Raw genomic sequence first — 19049 nt, 5'->3', positions numbered from 1 at the left:
AAAATATTTCGAAATAACAGGCGTCTTGTGTATCATAGAATCATAGAATCATAGAATAATAGGACTGGAAGGGACCTCAAGAGGTCATCGAGTCCAGCCCCCTGCCCTCAAGGCAGGACCAAGCTCCACCTACACCATCCCTGACAGATGTCTATCTAACCTGTTCTAAAATATCTCCAGAGAGGGAGATTCCACCACCTCCCTTGGCAATTTATTCCAATATTTGACCACCCTGATGCAGAGTAGCTATTTCGGGATACCTTCGGTATTCCAAAATAGCCATGCAGTGTAGACATACCCTGGGATTGAACTATAGAAAGAAGACAAATGCAGAAGATCTAAATTCAAAGGTCAAAACACTTTCTGAGTACAAAACAAAAGAAATTGTGTTTGCTCCGACACAATTTTTCATTTTGATGTCAAGCATTAAAAAGGTGCTACCAAAGTTCATGTACATCAGGAAAACAAACCTGGGTATACTAGGTCCCATGTGAGTGCTCTAACTACTGGGTAATGGTTATATGGTGGATGCAGTGCCACCATGTTCTTGTTCTCCTACCATCTCTTTGTCACCCCACACCAAAAAATCAAAATGTTTCAGAAATATCAAACGGAAACCATTCTTTTCATCCTTACCACACCATTTTGCTTTTTCAGTTCCATTAGCATTATTTGATCAACACGTCCAATTGTGAACAATGGTGGGTCAATTAAAACTGAGTTTGTCAGCAAATAGTTTATTCATGGAAAACATCTTGTCCACCTCTACCCTGGACACTGATTCAGGAGAACCAAGTTCAATTTCTAGCTCTACCACAACATTCCGGGGTTACCCTGGACAAGCCATTTAATTTTTCCCCTGTCTTTAAAATGGTAGTACATAGTGCCTTTGGCTCATCTATTTAGATTTCAATCTCAGGATGGTTTCTTATGACATGTCTGCAGTGTGTCTAACATAGTGGACCCTTTGGGGGCTATTCAGTGCTTCGAGAAGCTTTCAGGGAGAAGGAGGGACAAGTAATGGTCTTAGCCAGACCAATCCCCTAGCTGATAAAAGCCATAAAAGTAACAGGCAGATCTGAGAGGATCCCATGGCAGAACTGCCCCCCCATTTGTTTTATTTGGGGGCCAATGGAACCTTTGGAGTCCAGCAGATCCACCAAACCCAGTCATTGGCATAATTCAGCTTCTCCTCCACTCTTTTGGAGAGGAGCTGACAAGCCTACTTCTGGGGCCACCAGCTCTAGAATCTATCAGGTTGGTAATTGTCCATGTTTTACAGTTGGGGAAACTGAGGCACATGATTCATATTATAACAAGCCTATTCCCAGATCTGCTAACAAAACCCAGATAACATGACCCTACTTGCACCAATGAAGTCCATATTAATTACCCAATACCACATCAAGTTCTTAGTCTGCATAATATTAACCCAGTTTTATTTTAATCTGGTGCTGCTGTGCACATGCATATATCTGCATAATAATGAATATAAGGGACCTTGCATATGCATTAGATTACTTGCAAAGCATCAGTATCATAGCTGTTTTCAATTCCTGCCTTCCCATATGCCAACAGCAATTAGACTATATTATAGACTAATTGCTTGTGGAATGTCATGTTTATTTCAAAGTCATTTCTAAACATCTTGGATACCAGAATAGCACTTAAAACCTTGAGCAATCTTCTTTAAAAAGAGAAAGAGATTTGTGACTTAAAATTGATGCTGTGCTGTTTGGTTGTCTGGAAAGAGGACATAAATAGTTTCTAAGGGTATGTCTACTCTAGCCACCCTAGTTCGAAGTAGGGTGACTAATGTAGTCAAACGAACTTGCAAATGAAGCCCGGGATTAAAATATCCTGGGCTTTATTTGCATGTTCCCAGGCACCACCATTTTTAAATGCCCAGTAGTTTGAAGTCCCTGACCGCGGCTACACGCAGCACGGGCTAGGTAGTTCGAATTAAAGCTCCTAATTTGAACTACCGTTACTCCTCATTGCAAAGGCATCCGTGGCCAGTCTAGATGCGATTTTGTGCAAGAAAGCCACGATTGCCATTTTAGCCACTGGCCCTCTTGCACAAGAGGACTTTTTGCACAAGAGGACTTTTTCCCAAGCAGGAGCATGAAAGTATTTGTGCAAGAAGCACTGATTTTGTACATTACAGCTCTTGCGCAAATTCAAACGGCCAGTGTAGACAGCTGTCAAGTTTTTGCGCAAAAGTGACTGCTTTTGCACAATATGTTGCCAGTCTAGATGCACCCAGTGAGTCCTCTGTGACTCACTAGCCCTTAGACAGCTGTGAGCATCTCATGGGCTGTAGTGAACACAGAGACTAATATTAAAACAATTCTTTCTATCCTTTCAGTCATAGTAGGATCTCTCTCTCTGTCCGGAGGGATATTTGTGTGCAGTAATGGCAACTTACCAATGGCTTCAATAAGAGCAGAACAGGCTGTACTTTGGAAATTATGTAGGGCTGCTTTAGATCATTATCTGAATTTATAATCCCTTGATTCTGACATTATAGTTGCCATAGCAACCAGCTGTGACCTCACAGATGAAGCATTGTTAACAATACTCTGCCTTTTTTCCATCTTCACAATGAATAAACCCCCACACAGCCCAGAGAATGGTAAGAATTCCCATCTAGTCCATTGATGGAGAGTTTTAAGGCAGGGGGAGGTGGGATGACTTGTGGAAGGCTAGTGAGAGAATTTCTGTCAGAACTGGGACTAGCATAAAGGAATTCCTGGATACTAGTTGTTTCATATATGCCTATTCTGCTATAAATGCAGGACTATGTAGCACTTTAAAGACTAACAAGATGGTTTATTAGATGATGAGCCTTCGTGGGCCAGACCCACTTCCTCAGATCAAATAATGGAAGAAAATAGTCGCAACCATATATACCAAAAGATACAAGGACAAATCACATTTCAGAACAGAAGGGGGATGCGGGGGGGGGGGGGGGGGGGAGGAAGGAAGGTTCTATTCTGAAATGTGATTTGTCCTTTTCATATGTGTTCATTTTTTAAAATTGTATGCTTTGGTATATATGATTGTGACTATTTTCTTCCACTATTTGATCTGAGGAAGTGGGTCTGAGGAAGTGGGTCTGGCCCACGAAAGCTCATCATCTAATAAACCATCTTGTTAGTCTTTAAAGTGCTACATAGTCCTGCATTTTGCTTCAGCTACACCAGACTAACACGGCTACATTTCTATCACTATTCTGCTATAGAAGAACATGGGGCTTTACAAAGAGACCATAGTCAGTCCCTGCTCACAGCAGTTCACAGTTTACAGTCTCGTTCCTAAAGGAAGAATCCATCCGCAGAACTGGTTGGTCTGAGGTTGCTCTGTTCTTCCACTGCTGTGCACCCTTCAAGGTTTGCATGCTTGGGAAAAGCAGGAGGTGATTTTACTGCCCACCCCATCATATCCATTTGTGGCTGCCCAGCAGCTCAACTCCATTGGAACTGCACTGCTAAGGTTTTCCTCATTGTCTGTAGCCAGCTGAAGCCCTGTACCATGGCCTGGTAGGGTTTTGCACAGAGGTTTACGCTGACCATACGAGCTGGGAGAACACTGCTGAAGTAACCACAATGTTCAGTCACCTCTTTAAATGAATCCACTTCACCTAATATTTGTACCTGTGCCAGGCTAGGCTGGGGCTATATAGCCAAGTTCCAATGCACAGGGCAGACAACACCAGTGCGAGATTATATCCACCTACTCCTTTAAGGCTCTGACTTCTTTTTCAGGGAAAGAGCCTAAGCTTCCTTCTGCCTCTAGATCAATGCAACTCATTCCCTTCCACACTTCTGGCAGGCTCCTTGCAGCCTTTACAACAAAGGAAATAAGGAATTAAACTGTCTTATCTGCAGACTTTTCCAAACAGAGTCTGACCTAGTCCTTCAGCAGACGAGAAGCATCCTGCTTCTCAGGTTCTTTTTCTTCTTAGCTCTGCTCTGCTAATTGCAAGAAGAGCCATTTCTCTCCCTTTCTGCTTCCTGCGCCTGTTTACATGCCCGTCCTTCTGCAGGACAGGTGGATGCCTTCTCACTTTACTTCCTGGGTTGCCCACACTCTGCAGGGCTGGGCCTCGCTTTCAAGGAATTAACCCCTTTCCTCCTTGCTCAGGTATGGGATGCGCCCTCTAGTTATACTGCCAATTGGTGGCCTGGTATACAGAGTAGTGTTGCTTCAGCAATGGGAAGTTCCATTTCCACCAGGAAACACAAGGGCTACGTCTAGACTGGCATGATTTTCCGCAAATGCTTTTAACGGAAAAGTTTTCAGTTAAAAGCATTTTCGGAACAGAGCGTCTAGATTGGCAGGACGCTTTTCCGCAAAAGCACTTTTTGCGGAAAAGTGTCCATGGCCAATCTAGACGTGCTTTTCTGCAAAAAAGCCCCGATTGCCATTTTCGCGATCGGGGCTTTTTTGCGGAAATCAAATCTCAGCTGTCTACACTGGCCCTTTTGCACAAAAGTTTTGCGCAAAAGAGACTTTTGCCCAAACGGGAGCAGCATAGTATTTCCTCAAAAAGCACTGATTTCTTACAGTAGGAAGTCAGTGCTTTTGCGGAAATTCAAGCGGCCAGTGTAGACTGCTGGCAAGTTTTTCCGGAAAAGCGGTTGATTTTCCGGAAAAACTGGCCAGTCTAGACACAGCCAAGATGTTTGTTGCTAACTTTCATGAGGACAAGACCAGCCTGTAGATATATACCTGATGCGTGGACTTTAACAGTGCTCTGGGGCAGTATCTGTGCCCGACTGGAATCTGACCCTCAGTGTCAACATGGAATTGACACTGATTGTCAGTAGTGTTCTCGCTGTTGCTTCCTATGCACACTTTGGCAGTAGGAGCTCTGGCTCTACAGGTGCCACTCAGACCTGGCATGAGGAAGTTGCAAAGGAAGGATAGGTTTTCCCGAAAATTGCCATAACTCCATTTCTATCTGTAGAGGCTTTGGTGCAATTGGAACTGTCCATGGATGTCTTAAAGGGTGATGGGCAGTGTTCCCTGTAAGCCGTGCACCCATCCAGCAGAGATTCAGGTGTAACCCAGCTGATTAGCAGAGCACTCACAGACGGCAGCATGTGTTTCTATTGGTGGTACACATCTTCACATGCCTTGGTGCACATAGTAAAGTTTAATCTGCACATCAATGGAAAAAATTAGAGGGAACATTGGGAAATTGCCCTCTTTATTTCTTACTTTTAAAAATTAAATGAAACTTGATATTTGATATTAGGCAAACCACAACAAACCTATTCTAAAGTGAAGCCGTCTGCTTCCATTCTCTGAGGATTGTTACAGGCCTCTGCTATGCAGTCTCCACCAGCATGTATCCTGGCAGCTCAAGCCCCCTTTCACGTAATTAGGAATTTGTGATCATTGACAGGTTGACAAGGCTTGTCAGCAGACAATTTGCACCTTGTGGAATAGAAGTAAGGACTTTTCACACCAAACTGTTTTCTCACAGGCACCTTGGAGCTGAACAGAAAGTTCTTTCTTACAGCTTGTAACTTCTTGAAATGCCTCCAGATACCAGTGCCACCACAAACACTTGTTTTGGTCTGATTTCCTCTAGCAGAGCCACAGTGCCAAGTGTATCAGTGCTGCATAAAAGTAAGGACGTGAATTGTATGGTAAAATTGATTCTTTTCTTCATTGCCTTCCTCTGAACCTGTTTTCTTTCAATCTCTCCCTATTAACTCTTGGAAGTGGGGACTAAATCCATACATCTGAAGACACCATACTGCAACGTACAGCTGGGTTGACTCCTCTTCAGAATGAAAGGAAAAATATTCTTGATGAGAGAAATTGATAGCAAGAGTAGACTTTGTGTCTTGCACTCAGTCTAATAACAACTTCAATCTTTAGGTGGTATTTTAAGGTTTTTTTAGTTAATATCAAGAAAGTATGTGGAAAGTGCTAAAATATGAGACCTCCCATTGGCTTTGATTATTTACAAATTGGATCCTAAATCTTGATTTTCCTCTTTCTTTCCTTCTATTTGAAACATTTTAATGTGCTTCCTTATCTAAACCATCCCAAGTGATAACAGTAATAATTCCACATTTCCAGAGGGATGTGCTCAGTGAATTGTCAGTTCTTTTCCATCTCTAACTCGTCTGATCTTTAGCTTTTGAACGCAGTACACCAAATATCCCAATAACCGAGGGAGGCTCCTCCGAGATACAGAATAATCTCACCAGTGTAGATTCCACAACAAGGGTATATGCTATTTCTTAGCTCTAGAATCTGTAAGCAGATTTTTTTTTATCCTGCATATTTTTATTTTATGCTTTACTGCTGATTACAAATTTAAATTTATAGTTATTTTTATGTCCAGTGTTTTATTATGTGTGTGCTCATCTGAGTTATAGCCCGGAATGGGAGATTGTTATACAGTAGTTTACTTTTAAAAGAAATAGGGCTTTTCAAGCCTCTAATACAGGAAGATGTATCACCAGCCTGAATAATTGTGACAACCATAGACCGTATCAGTGCCTGTTTGTTTGCACAATACCCTACTGCATTAAGAAAGCCATCCCAGCTGTCTTGGGCTCTGGAGTCACCCATTTCATCACTTGACACTGCAGCAGATGTTATGGATTGATAACAGACTTCACTTCATTCACTCCACATCTAAGATTACCTCTGGAAAAAAAATCAAATACATTATAACACTCCCAGCCATTTGTTAAGAAAAAAATGAGCAATGTATTCTCTCTCGCTCGCTCTCACTCTCTTTTTAAGTATTAAATGGTCCCTTTTTGGCTTTACAAATATATCCTACTATTTTTTTAAAAACATTTACCACATTCATAGTGTGGTAGGTCTGCCACAGAGAAACTAAGCAAAAGGTTTAATGATTTAATTAAATTAAGACTTGGACAAGCTTTAAAATTATGAGTTACATTCTCATTGTATCAGATGCCTTATATTTTAAGCGTTAGTATGTAAATGTGGTTTGTTCGTTGTATTGGTGGCAGAAGCATCAAGCAACTCATGTGCTGCAGCTCTTGGGTGAGTAGAAAAATCCTGCTATGTCTATGTATATAAGCATCCCTCCTGCTGAGGTATGATAGTCCAGTCTACTGAAAACATACCAGATGATTGTGTAGTTAAAAACGAGGTCATCATGCAGACAAACAGCAAGAGGGCAGAGTTAAGGTGGTACTCTTCACCGTAGCCATGAACTGGGACATTAGTTAGTATTTTAGGGTATGTCTACACTACCCCGCTAGTTCGAACTAGCGGGGTAATGTATGCATACCGCACTTGCTAATGAAGCCCGGGATTTGAATTTCCCGGGCTTCATTAGCATAAGCGGGGAGCCGCCATTTTTAAATCCCCGCTGCTTCGAACCCCGTGTAGCGCGGCTACACGGGGCTCGAACTAGGTAGTTCGGACTAGGGTCCTATTCCGAACTACCGGTACTCCTCGTGAAACGAGGTGTACCGGTAGTTCGGAATAGGCACCCTAGTCCGAACTACCTAGTTCGAGCCCCGTGTAGCCGCGCTACACGGGGTTCGAAGCAGCGGGGATTTAAAAATGGCGGCTCCCCGCTTATGCTAATGAAGCCCGGGAAATTCAAATCCCGGGCTTCATTAGCAAGTGCGGTATGCATACATTACCCTCCTAGTTCGAAGTAGGAGGGTAGTGTAGACATACCCTAAGTGCTTAACTATAAAGTATTTCATATATATGCAGCTTTACTATTGGAGCAAGACTGTCATTTTACAGCGTGATCTGTGTATTGGGAAGCATGAAATTCATAGATTCCAAGGTCAGAAACAGGGATGGAAATGATTAACCAGTTAATGGGTAAGCCTCGTCCCTAACGTTACCAGTTATGGTTAACCGATAGGGGCTGGAGCAGCTCCCCACCCACTGGGGCAAAGGGCTGCTCCAGCTCCACGGGGCACACCGCTGGCCAGAGAAGCCCCTGTCCATGGTGGGCCTGACCCAGTTCCCCACTGCAAGCTGCATGCTGGCTCTCCAGGAGTGGAGCCAGCAGGAGCTGTTGGCCTCACTCCCAGGATGCTGGCTTCGCTGTGGGCTCTGCAATATAAAAATTATGTATGTTTTATATCGCAGCATGTTTAACCACTAGGATTTTTAGCAGTTACAAAATTACATTTTAAACAACTTTTTTACATCCCTGGTTAGGAGGAGCCATTATGATCATCTTGTCTGACTTCCTTTGTAACATAATCCATAGAAGTTTCCCAAAATAATTCCTACAGCAGATATTTTAAAAAAAAACCAGTCTCGGTTTTAAAATTGCCACTGATGGAAAATACATTGTGGACCTTTGGTGAATTTTCTGGCAGTTGATTACCCTCTTTGTTACAAATACACACACTATTTCCAGTCTGATTTTTTCTAGCTTCAACTTCTTGGTTCCCTGTCCTTCCATGGGTCGCACAAGGGGATGAATGTGACACCTGCCAAGAGGCAGTGACTCCTTTGGAGAATCAAAGACCATGGCTCTCAACCTTTTCAGACTATGGAAAGTCTTTCAGGAGTTTGATTTGTTTTGTGTACCCACATGCTTCATCTCACTTAAAAACGACTTGCTTACAAAATCAGACATAAAAATACAAGGGTCATAGCACACCACTACTGGACAATTGTTTAGTTTCCTATTTTTACTGTGTAATTATAAAATAAATCAATTGGAATATAAGTATTGTACTTACATGTCAGTGTACAAAGTATATAGCAGTATAAACAACTCGTCTGTATGCAATTTTAGTTTGCATTGACTTTGCTAGTATTTTTGTCTATTGCCTGTTGTAAAACTAGGCAAATAACTAGATGAGCTGATGTATCTGCTTGAAGAGTCTTTGTACCACCAACAGTACAGGAATCCCTGGTTGAGAACCACTGATCTAAGATAGCAAATTGAACCGCGACACAGGACTCCTCGGTTATCTTAATATATCTGACCTGCTGCATGGACTTCACCAGTCTGTTCCTCTGCTTTCCCTCCCATGTCCTCAGATTTTTACTCATTGTGTCTGTTTAGATGGCAAATTATCTAATGCATATATTTGTACAAGACCTAGAATAATTTCATCCTCATTTAAAGATGGGGCCTCTAGGCATCCCTGTATGTTAAGGCTGCGAAGTTGAACACTGAGATGTTGGGAAATGCCAGAATTGAGGTTGCCTGCACAATCTCTATTAACCTCTTATTTGTCTATATGCATTATCATGCTGTCTTTAATTACATAATCATATACTACTTTTTCCACAGTACCATGCCTTATGACAACCCGCAACAGGTGAGAGCAACAATTGCTTGGAACATTCTGCTTAGCTCTTGCAGCACTGGGCTGGAGCATGCTCAGTGGAGATAGAATCTTCAGAGAATTGAGCTGATAGAATCTTCAGAGAATCGAGAATTGAGATAGAATCTTCAGGTGAGCTTGTGAGCAGTGAAATTTTTCTGATAACCCGGATGAATTTGAGCAGCTCTTCTCCAGAAGGGAAAAAAGCACATCCCTGACATAAAAGATTACTCACCTCCCACGTTTCATGTCCATGTTCCGAAGTATGGAGCTTCTCAACAAAATGGTTGTAAGAAGTAGTATTTTTTTCACAGGTAAAATGATGTATTTCATTCTTGAAAACCATTAAGCCATCGTTGTTGAAATTTTAATTAATCACTGTAACACTGTGACGACGCGTTGGGGTTTTCCTGTCTCCTGCACCCCCGAAATGGCACGAACAGACTCCACCAGCCAGTAGAATAGAGGGAATTTATTCCTTCTCCAGGATACAGCACAGAACAGATGTCATCTGGTTACAGGAACTTGGGCTAAGAGACCTCAGTACCGCCCCTTGAGATGGGGGGTGGCTGGGCCCTACAATCCCAGCTCCCTCCCCAGCTCCTTCTCCCCTGCTTCCTAGACAGAAACTAACCAACTCTCTTCCAGCCCTGCCCCCCAGCCAGGGGCAGCATTCTACCTTCCTTTGTTTCTCTCCTTGGGGCGTAGTTGGTCAGACAGGTTGAGAGACCCTCTTTTGCATAATGACTCATCCCCTGCCCTGCTGGGCCATGCTACAGCCAGCAGCCAGCAAGTTACCCCCCACTACATCACAAACACCAATGCTTTTGGGTGGGTCATTGGCAGCAGGGAGCAATCAAGGGAACATTTGATCTTAATGCCCGAGCCAAAAAAAAAAATCAGTTCTGATAGACAAAGCTGTTGCAAACTCATCAGTCACTAGCTACTCCTAGAGAGGGACAGAGCCACCTGTCTAGCAGATATAGCTCACAATAATAATAATATGCTTAATGCCAGACATCAGAATGTATTATCGCACAATAATGAGCCAAATGCACTCACTTTAGTCCTGCAAGTAGTTGGTGGGACTTTTCCCTTTGGTACGGATTTGGCTTGATGTTAATAAGGTTTAGTTTATGATATCTTTATTCATCTGCTGACGCTTATTTTTTTCTCAAATTCCTCAGAGCGTGACTCTTCAGCAATGAAAATTTAAGCAGAACCCTTTGTGTTTTCTTTATATGCACCTGAGTGACTGAAAGAGAGGACACATTGTGTTATCACAGTGAAACGTTCCAACCTCTCCCCTGAAATGAGCTGTTGCTAGATTTCATGACAGATGTTGATGCAGGAGGAACATCAAGCACAGGGCATTTCTCGCTATGGGCTCCAAACATCTACAATTGCTTGTTTCACACGACTGCGGTAGAAATACACACTAATGTCTGATAAAAAGGCTGTCGGGGAAAAAAAGCAAGTAGATTCCTTTCCCATCTACTGTATAATGAAACATTAATATAAAGTCTCAATGAAACTCCTCAACTGAGGAAAATACAGAAAATTTTCATTATGTTAAATCAAAGCCTCCAATTCATTTTGTCTACAGTAGAAAAGACATGCAACAGTAACTTACTGTAGGTAACATTTCATAAGTTAATATCTAGCCCATTATTCTTGTGTATGTTTCCTGGAAAGAATGTTAGTTTTTCTCTATTAAATACATATTCCATTAGCTCATTAACTTTCTATTGTTATTACTTTTATTCCCTCTGCTGGATTCTGCAGTAGATTATACCAGTGTCAATATGGGGTGATTTTTATTAAAGTCAAGCAACTTCTCTGAACTCAGAGGAGTTACACCAGATTTACACCTGTGCAATCGAGAGTGGAAACTAGCTGTCTGTGTGGTCCTCCACTCACCTCCCATCTCACCTGACCAGAAATATCAGGTGGATGGGCTGCACCCTCAGCAAATTTGCGGACAAGACTAAGCTATGGGGAGATGTAGATATGTTGGAGGGCAGGGATAGGGTCCAGAGTGACCTAGACACATTGGAAGATTGGGCCAAAAGAAATCTGATGAAGTTCAACAAGGACAAGTGCAGAGTCCTGCACTTGGAACGGAAGAATCCCAAGCATTGTTACAGGCTGGGGAGCGACTGGCTAAGTAGCAGTTCTGTAGAAAAGGACCTGGGGATTACAGTGGATGAGAAGCTGGATATGAGTCAACAGTGTGCCCTTGTAGCCAAGAAGGCTAATGGCATATTGGGATGCATTAGGAGGAGCACTGCCAGAAGATCTAGAGAAGTGATTATTCCCCTTTATTTGGCACTGATGAGGTCATATCTGGAATATTGTGTCCAGTTCTGGGCCCCCCACTACAGAAAGGATGTGGTCACCTTGGAGAGGGTCCAGCGGAGGGTGACCGAAATGATTAGGGGGTGGAACACATGACCTACCAGAAGAGGATGAGGAATTTGGGTTTATTTAGTCTGCAGAAGCGAAGAGTGAGAGGGGATTTGATAGCAGATTTCAACTTCCTGAAGGGAGGTTCCAAAGAGGATGGAGAGAGGCTGTTCTCAGTAGTGACAGATGGCAGAACAAGGAGCAATGGTCTCAAGTTACAGTGGGGGAAGCCTCGGTTGGATAGTAGGAAAAACTATTTCACTAGTGGGTGGTGAAGCACTGGAATGGGTTACCTAGGGAGGTAGTAGAAACTCCATCCCTTGAGGTTTTTAAGTCCTGGCTTGACAAATCCCTGGCTGGGATGATTTATTTGGGGCTGGTTCTTCTTTGGGCAGGGGGCTGGACTCAGTGACCTTCTGAGGTCTCTTTCAGCCCTGGGATTCTATGTGACTAGATCTGAGCAGCTCTGTGAGGCCTAGGACACCATGATCCTGTCAGAAAAATGGATGGAAAGGCATAGGTTGCAAATAGCCACGTAAAAAGAAGTATAATGGGAAAACCTGGGGCTGATATTTTGCTATAATGCAGACAGCAGGGAGAGTGAGTGCTGTGCACAGAGTCACATACGTCAAGTGCAATGGGGGTGTGTCAATGAATTGACTATAAGAAATAAGCTGGTGTCATTCTGTCACATGAAATCTGAGCAAGACAATGCGTGAGGCAAGGCTGTAAGGTTTTCCTCCAGGCCTGGCCCTTTGTGTGGCTATGGGGGAAACAGGGATACTTAGTCAAGTAATGCAAGGTTGGCAAACTATGAAAGAACCCTGGAGAAGCTAGGGTATGACATAGACTGGTCACTAAACATAAGCTAACAAGGGCCCTACAGGGAGAAGAGGGTGTAGCGAGGCTGACTCTGGGATTCAGAGGGCACAATGCAAAGAAAAGCATGGGGAGTCCTACCAGCTACTCATCTGTGGTTCTTGTCCTGCAGGTGCCAGGGGCAGGAACTGACTCTTACCCATACCAAGTCTAGCTAAAACAGGTTGTTCTCATTTCATCTATAAAATACCCATAGAAGTTGATGCGAGTCTTTTCATTGCTATTCAAGGGCCCCACAAAAATTCCACTTAACTGAATACAAGAAGAGACATGGGCCATCAACTGGAATCCCACATCTGCCACGCTATATCCCTTCCCATCTAGATCCAATTATCCGGGGATGGCACATAAAGAGTAGTGGGAGCGGTGTGCACTCACCCTTTCCCTGCACACAGCAGACAGATGTAAATACCACATGCACGCTAGAAAATTGAATAGCTATTGAGCCAAATCTTCAGCCGCTGTCAATCGGGGTAGCTCCATTGAAGAAGTCCACTCCAATGAGGTCAATGGAGCTACAATGATTTATACTGAGATTCTGACCCTCTGCTTAACAAAATCTGTGAGGATGATAAAGGAGGCATTAATAAGGCCTGAAGGATGAAAACACTTTTCTTTCCACGGCTCATAGGAACATAGAGACATATAAATGAAATACATTTTCTCCCAATTCAGTAGCTCACACTCCATTTTAATCAAGCCCTATCATTCTTGTCATATCCCTAGCCGCTGGCTGATCTAATATTTTTTTTTCCTTCAGCTCAGTGCATGCTCCTCATACATTTTCTCAGCTTGGAGTATATTTTTCCTGGTCTTCCCCTCCCTCTCATTCCATCAAAACAAATAAATGCCTTAATGCTTTTGCACATCCCAGGAAAACAATTACACTCCCGGGTCAAGATCTAGTGAAACCCCATGTATTCCTCATTTCTCCTCCTAGGAGACACAGCGCGCAGTCCCAGAATCTCCTGCCTGCTTGTGAGATGAAGAGCCTTTTAGTTGTTCTAACTAAAAGAATTAAGAGAGCTAACAGAGGTACTTCTGTGGCAGGTGAGTGGTAGTTTTAATACATTCATTTTAGGGTCAGGTCATCTGAGGCACAGACATATTATATGTCTTATTTGGAGTCCCATAAGTCACATTTGTCCTTCTCAGAAAAAGATGATTAGTGCTGAAGGAACGAGCACCTCAGGAGAAGTGGGTTTAATTCTCTCTGCTTTTCCAACACTTTCGGGTGTGACTTTGGGCAAGTTATTTAGTGGCAAGTTTTGAAGGTATTTAGGTGCCTAGAATCCAGTTGCGTCACTAGCTGCATATTTGGGTCCCTAAATACCTCTGAAAATTTGGATCTGAATCTCTCTCTGCCTCTATCCTCCAACCGTAAAAATAGCGATAAGCTACTTTGTGAGAGTGCTGCGAAGGTGAATGCATGAATGGTTATGAGGTGTTCACACATTGCAGTGTTGAAGGCCACATACATCAGAAGTCCTGTGGCACCTTATAGACCATGGGTTCCCAAACTGGGGGGCATGAAGAAATTCCAGGGGGGGTGCAAGGCAACCCAGCCCCTCCACCCCCATCTTCCCCATCTTCTTCCACCCTAAGTTTTGCTGCTATTTTTGTTTTTCGTCCCTTTTTTTTTGCTCAACAAGTTTTGCTGCTATTTGGGGGGGAGGGGGGAGGTGTGAGGGTTTCTCAAAAATCAAAAAGGAGATGTGATGCCGAAAAGTTTGGGAACCACTGTATAGATTAACAGATTTATTGGAGCATAAGCTTTCCCAGATGCAACTGTTAATCTATAAGGATATGTCTACACTTGCCCCCTAGTTCAAACTAGGGAGGCAAATGAAGCATACCAAAGTTATTAATGAAGCGTGGGATTTAAATATCCCGCACTTGATTAGCATATTCGTGGCTGGTCGCTATTTTAAAAAGCCAGTAGCCCGAATTAACTCGCTGTGTGTAGACACGGTAGTCCGATCCAAAACACTTCCCTCAAATTAACTGTTACTCCTTGTGCAATGAAGCAACTTTGGTATGCTTCACTTGCCTCCTAGTTCGAACTAGGAGGCAACTGTAGACATACCCTAAAGTGCCATAGGACTTCTCGTTGCTTATGCAGATTCAGACTAATACAGTTACCCCTCTGATTCTTGAGGGACATATACTTACTTCATCACTGTCTCGCACTCTCTCCTACAGTTAAAAATCAGCAATTTAGCTAATCATCATATACATAGTAGCCCCATGTCTGTGCATCTGTAATGCTGACGTACACAGCCATGCCTGCTGGCCATGTACATCACCGCCCCGCTCCCTCGTGGCAGCCCAGCTGAGCAGGCAACACTCAGCCAAGTGCCATGGCGGGAGGGAAGGAGAAGGGGGGCTCAGAGAGAAGACCTGAAGATCCCGTCTTATGACGGGCTAATTGGCTAGTCTTCCATCCATCAACATGAATCTGGAAGTCCAAGAAACAAATATGTTCTAAATCATGTGAGTTGGTAGATGACCCCAGGAAAAGGACACACACAAGAATCAGTGGCAGAGTTTATGTGCTTAACAATAAGCACATATGTAAGTACTCTGCTGGCTTCAGTTATATAGAGCCAAATTATTTACTGGTGCTAATTGGTGCAGTGCTAGGGATTGGTGCCATTTACACCCAGTGACAATTTGGCCCACTTCCTACTTTGAATACCAAAAGAGAGGGTGGGCCTAACTTTGCAACCCCATCCACTGGTTTCAGCCTGGTGTAAGTCCATGGACTTTAAAGGAGTTACTCCTGATTTGCACAAGTGTCACTGGGAAGGGAATTGTGCATCATGTGTCTAGTAATGAACAATGAATTGATAAATCAGGAGGCCAGATAAGTTCAAACAGCTTCCGCATTGACAGTCAAAAAAACCAACACCTATTACCATAGATGGAAAGTGTTTCTATGCTGGAATCATGATGATGATTAAGCTGTAGTGTAGCCACTCATGAGAAGAATGCTTCATGTAGGTTAGATGGATTGCGACCCACCTGTTATTAGTTAATAGCAATAACTAATTGTATTGCTCCTTCTTGTACTTTCTTATGTACGCAGAATATGTAAACCCTGTTATACTAGAACTGTTTTTTTGGTTTATTCAATCAGTGCTCAATATGCCATTTGGTTTGGATGACAGAGCTTTTTCCCCATCCAAATCCTTTTCTTTCTTTTCTCACTCTGTCTTTAGGTTCTCACAAGCTATTTAATACCAATAATATTCATCTGAGGACATAAATTATAAAGACTTCACTCTCATAACACTCCTGAGAGATAGGGCTGTGCTATTATCTCTATTTTACAGAAGGGAAGAGAGGCATAGAAAGGTTAAATGACTTGCCCATGGTCACACAGGGAGATGGTGGCACAGCCAGGAACTGACCCAATATCTTCTGAGTCTCACTCTAGTGACTTAACTACAAGACCTATTTTTCTCTAAGCCCCTCTCTCTACTCCCCCTCTTCTACTCCAGATTCATATGTCAAAGTACATGTAATGACATAGGGCAGTAGCTAGATCTATGATGTTCTGGTACTTTTATGATGCAATTTCATCTTGAACTGTTTAGGCCTAATCCTGAAGTCCTTATTCAGAGCTCAAGAGTGTCCTCTAGGGTACAGTCTTGCATTTCAGCTTTACAATGGTGCATTATATTTACTTCTCACCGGAGGTCCTTTTAGGGCTCCCATCACTGTATTATTTCACTAACTTATTCCTATCCTTTAAGGAAATAATGATAAAAATGGACAACAGTATGAGATCATAGGCAAATCCGACATTCATCCATCCTTAATATCTATATGACTCTTAGGGTGTGTCTAGACTACAGGGTTTTGTCGACATAACGTCGACAGAACTCAGCAGTTTTGTCGACAGCTGTAAACATCATTCTATGAGGAATAACGCCTTTTGTCAACAGAGTTCTGTCTAAAGAAGGCGTTATTGCATCGACACTGTCCTTTGCGTCTACACTGTCATGTCGACAAAGTGGCTTGCTTTGTCGACAGAACTGGATGTAGTCTAGACGCTTTTTGTCGACAGAAGCTTTGTTGACAGTATCTGTCGACAAAACTTCTGTCGACAAAAGCCTGTAGTCTAGACATAACCCACTCTCTCACTGATCAGTACTACTGGTGGGCTGATGAGGGCTGGTGAGGGCTTACATGGGCTTCAGGAAAACGCTATAACCTAGAAAGTTTGAGGAAATGCTACAATCAACATCAGGAATGAAAAACATACAGACCTCTGCTCCTCTACGTACTTGGCCAAACAGAAAGACCTCCAGTCAGAAGTGAGACATAGGAAAATGTGCACTACTATGTTACAGCACAATATAAATGATAATTGCAAAGATCAGGCACAAACTGGCCATGAAAGACCCATTTATTAACTTCAAGCCCGTCAAGGACCATTATGATATTCTACTTCAGGGGTGGGAAAACTCCAGCCACTAGTTTGCATACGATTTGTCAGGGACAGAGCTATTCACTAGTGGGCCACAAGTTGGTTTGTTTACCTGAGCATCTGCAGGCTGGATGCAGTTCTCAGGGTTAGACGCTGATGGGCCATGAGATGGTTTGTTTACCGAAGCGTCCACAGGCATGTCTGCTCGCATCTCCCTGTGGCTGCAGTTCACTGTTCCCAGCCTATGGGAGCTGTGGGAAGAGGTGGCTCAGCCCATGCCTCTTCCCACAGCTCCCATTGGCCAGGAAGGACCTCCAGTCAGGAAAAGTGGAGCCACTACCACAGCCACGGGGAGATGCGAGCAGTCATGCCTGTGGATGCTTCGGTAAACAAACCATCTAATGGCCCACCAGCGTCTAACCCTGAGATCTGCATCCAGCTGGCTCTCCAGAGTTCCCCACCACGCATCTAGTTTTGCTTCCTATAGAGCACAATGGGTAACCTTGATATAGCTCAATGATCCCCATTAGGTCCTGTTTGCCAGCAGGCTCCAAAAATTTAGAAAATGTTCTTAGTGCTGTTTATTTAACTCCCATAACATAAGAACTAGGGGTCACCAAATGAAATCAATAGGTAGCAGGTTTAAAAGAAACAAAAGGAAGTTTTCTGTTCAACCCCTCTCTATACGTCTAGACTACATCCCTCTTTCGACAGAGGGATATAAATTAGACACTTTGAAATCGCAAAGGAAGCTGGGATTTGAATTTTCCATGCTTCATTTGCATAATTGCGTCATGGCGGTCTTTCAAAGAAACACTATTTTGAAAGTGAAACCTCAGTCTAGATGTGGTTCTTTCGAAAATAGAAGCCTTTTTCTTTTGAAAATAGAAGCTTTTTCAAAAGATCCTGTAAACATGAGGATTTACTAGACTACGGTTTCACTTTTGAAATAGTGCTTTTTCGAAAGAACACCAAGATGTGATTATGCAAATGAAGCACGGGAAATTCAAATCCCAGCTTCATTTGCAATTTCAAAGTGTCTAATTTACATCCCTCTGTCGAAAGAGGGATGTAGCCTAGACACATCCTCTGGGACATCTCGCATTGGCCACTGTCAGAAGACAGGGTACTGGGCTAGATGGACCTTTGGTCTGACCCAATATGGCTGTTATTATGTTCTTATATTTGCCTGGCAATTTTTCGATTACCGAGGTCCTTCGGAAGGTGGGGTTTATTTATTTATTTTCAATTATTTCTGTGTTGCTATTCCACTCTGGAGACACCTTGCTTCAGCCGACCGACTAACCTCTTTGTTTTATTTGGGAAGCAGTGTTGTTCAGTAGTTAAAATAAGACACTCAGGAGGTGGTGGGGAGGAGAAATCAAGACTTGAGAGTTCATTCTGTAGCTCAGCCACAGACTGGTCGGGTGGCATAAAAATCAGAATAAAATGGACAAGTTAGACTGACGCTGTGTGTGGAGACCACTGCCTATGATGATGTCCAACATTGGGTGTGTCTAGACTACAGGGTTTTTTCGAAAAAAGTAACTTCCCCTGCATCTAGACTGCTGCTGCGTTCTTTTGAAAGTAAATTGAAAAAACGTGGCATTTTTACGACCATGGTGCACCTCATTTTACAAGGAAGAACACCTTTTTTTGAAAGTGCCCTTTTGAAAAAAGGCATTCTTGATTGCAATCAGGGCTTTTTCGAAAGAGAGCATCCAGACTGCTTGGGTGCTCTCTTTTGAAAAAGCGGCTCACTTTTTTGAAAGTAGTGGCTGTAAACTAGATGCTCTCTTTTGAAAGAGGCTTGTAGTCTAGACATACCCATTGTATCATAATTTCCTTCTCTTCCCCATCTATCTGTCTGTATTCACCTTTTGTCTTTTGTCTTATATATAGATTGCAAATTGTTTGTGGCTGGGACCATCTTTTTGTTCTGTTTGTACAGCACAAATGGTTCTGGTGGTTGTACACCACTCCTAAGCCATATCACAATCTATATAACGAAG

The 19049-nt window shown here is 42.9% G+C and overlaps 1 long non-coding RNA gene across 1 annotated transcript; it reads left to right on the top strand.

The window, feature by feature from the left end:
• The first annotated feature begins 5500 nt into the window (after positions 1-5500).
• LOC112547019 (uncharacterized) lies at positions 5501-11020 on the top strand. Its single transcript, XR_012900663.1, has 3 exons — positions 5501-5640; positions 9284-9449; positions 10505-11020. It is a non-coding gene; the product is annotated as an uncharacterized LOC112547019 (long non-coding RNA).
• Positions 11021-19049: the final 8029 nt, after the last annotated feature.

This window comes from Pelodiscus sinensis, chromosome 1 (assembly GCF_049634645.1).
Source record: "Pelodiscus sinensis isolate JC-2024 chromosome 1, ASM4963464v1, whole genome shotgun sequence".
Taxonomy (NCBI): domain Eukaryota; kingdom Metazoa; phylum Chordata; order Testudines; family Trionychidae; genus Pelodiscus; species Pelodiscus sinensis.
The sequence above is the reverse complement of the archived record's forward strand: the minus strand, read 5'-3'. Positions and strand labels throughout refer to the sequence as shown.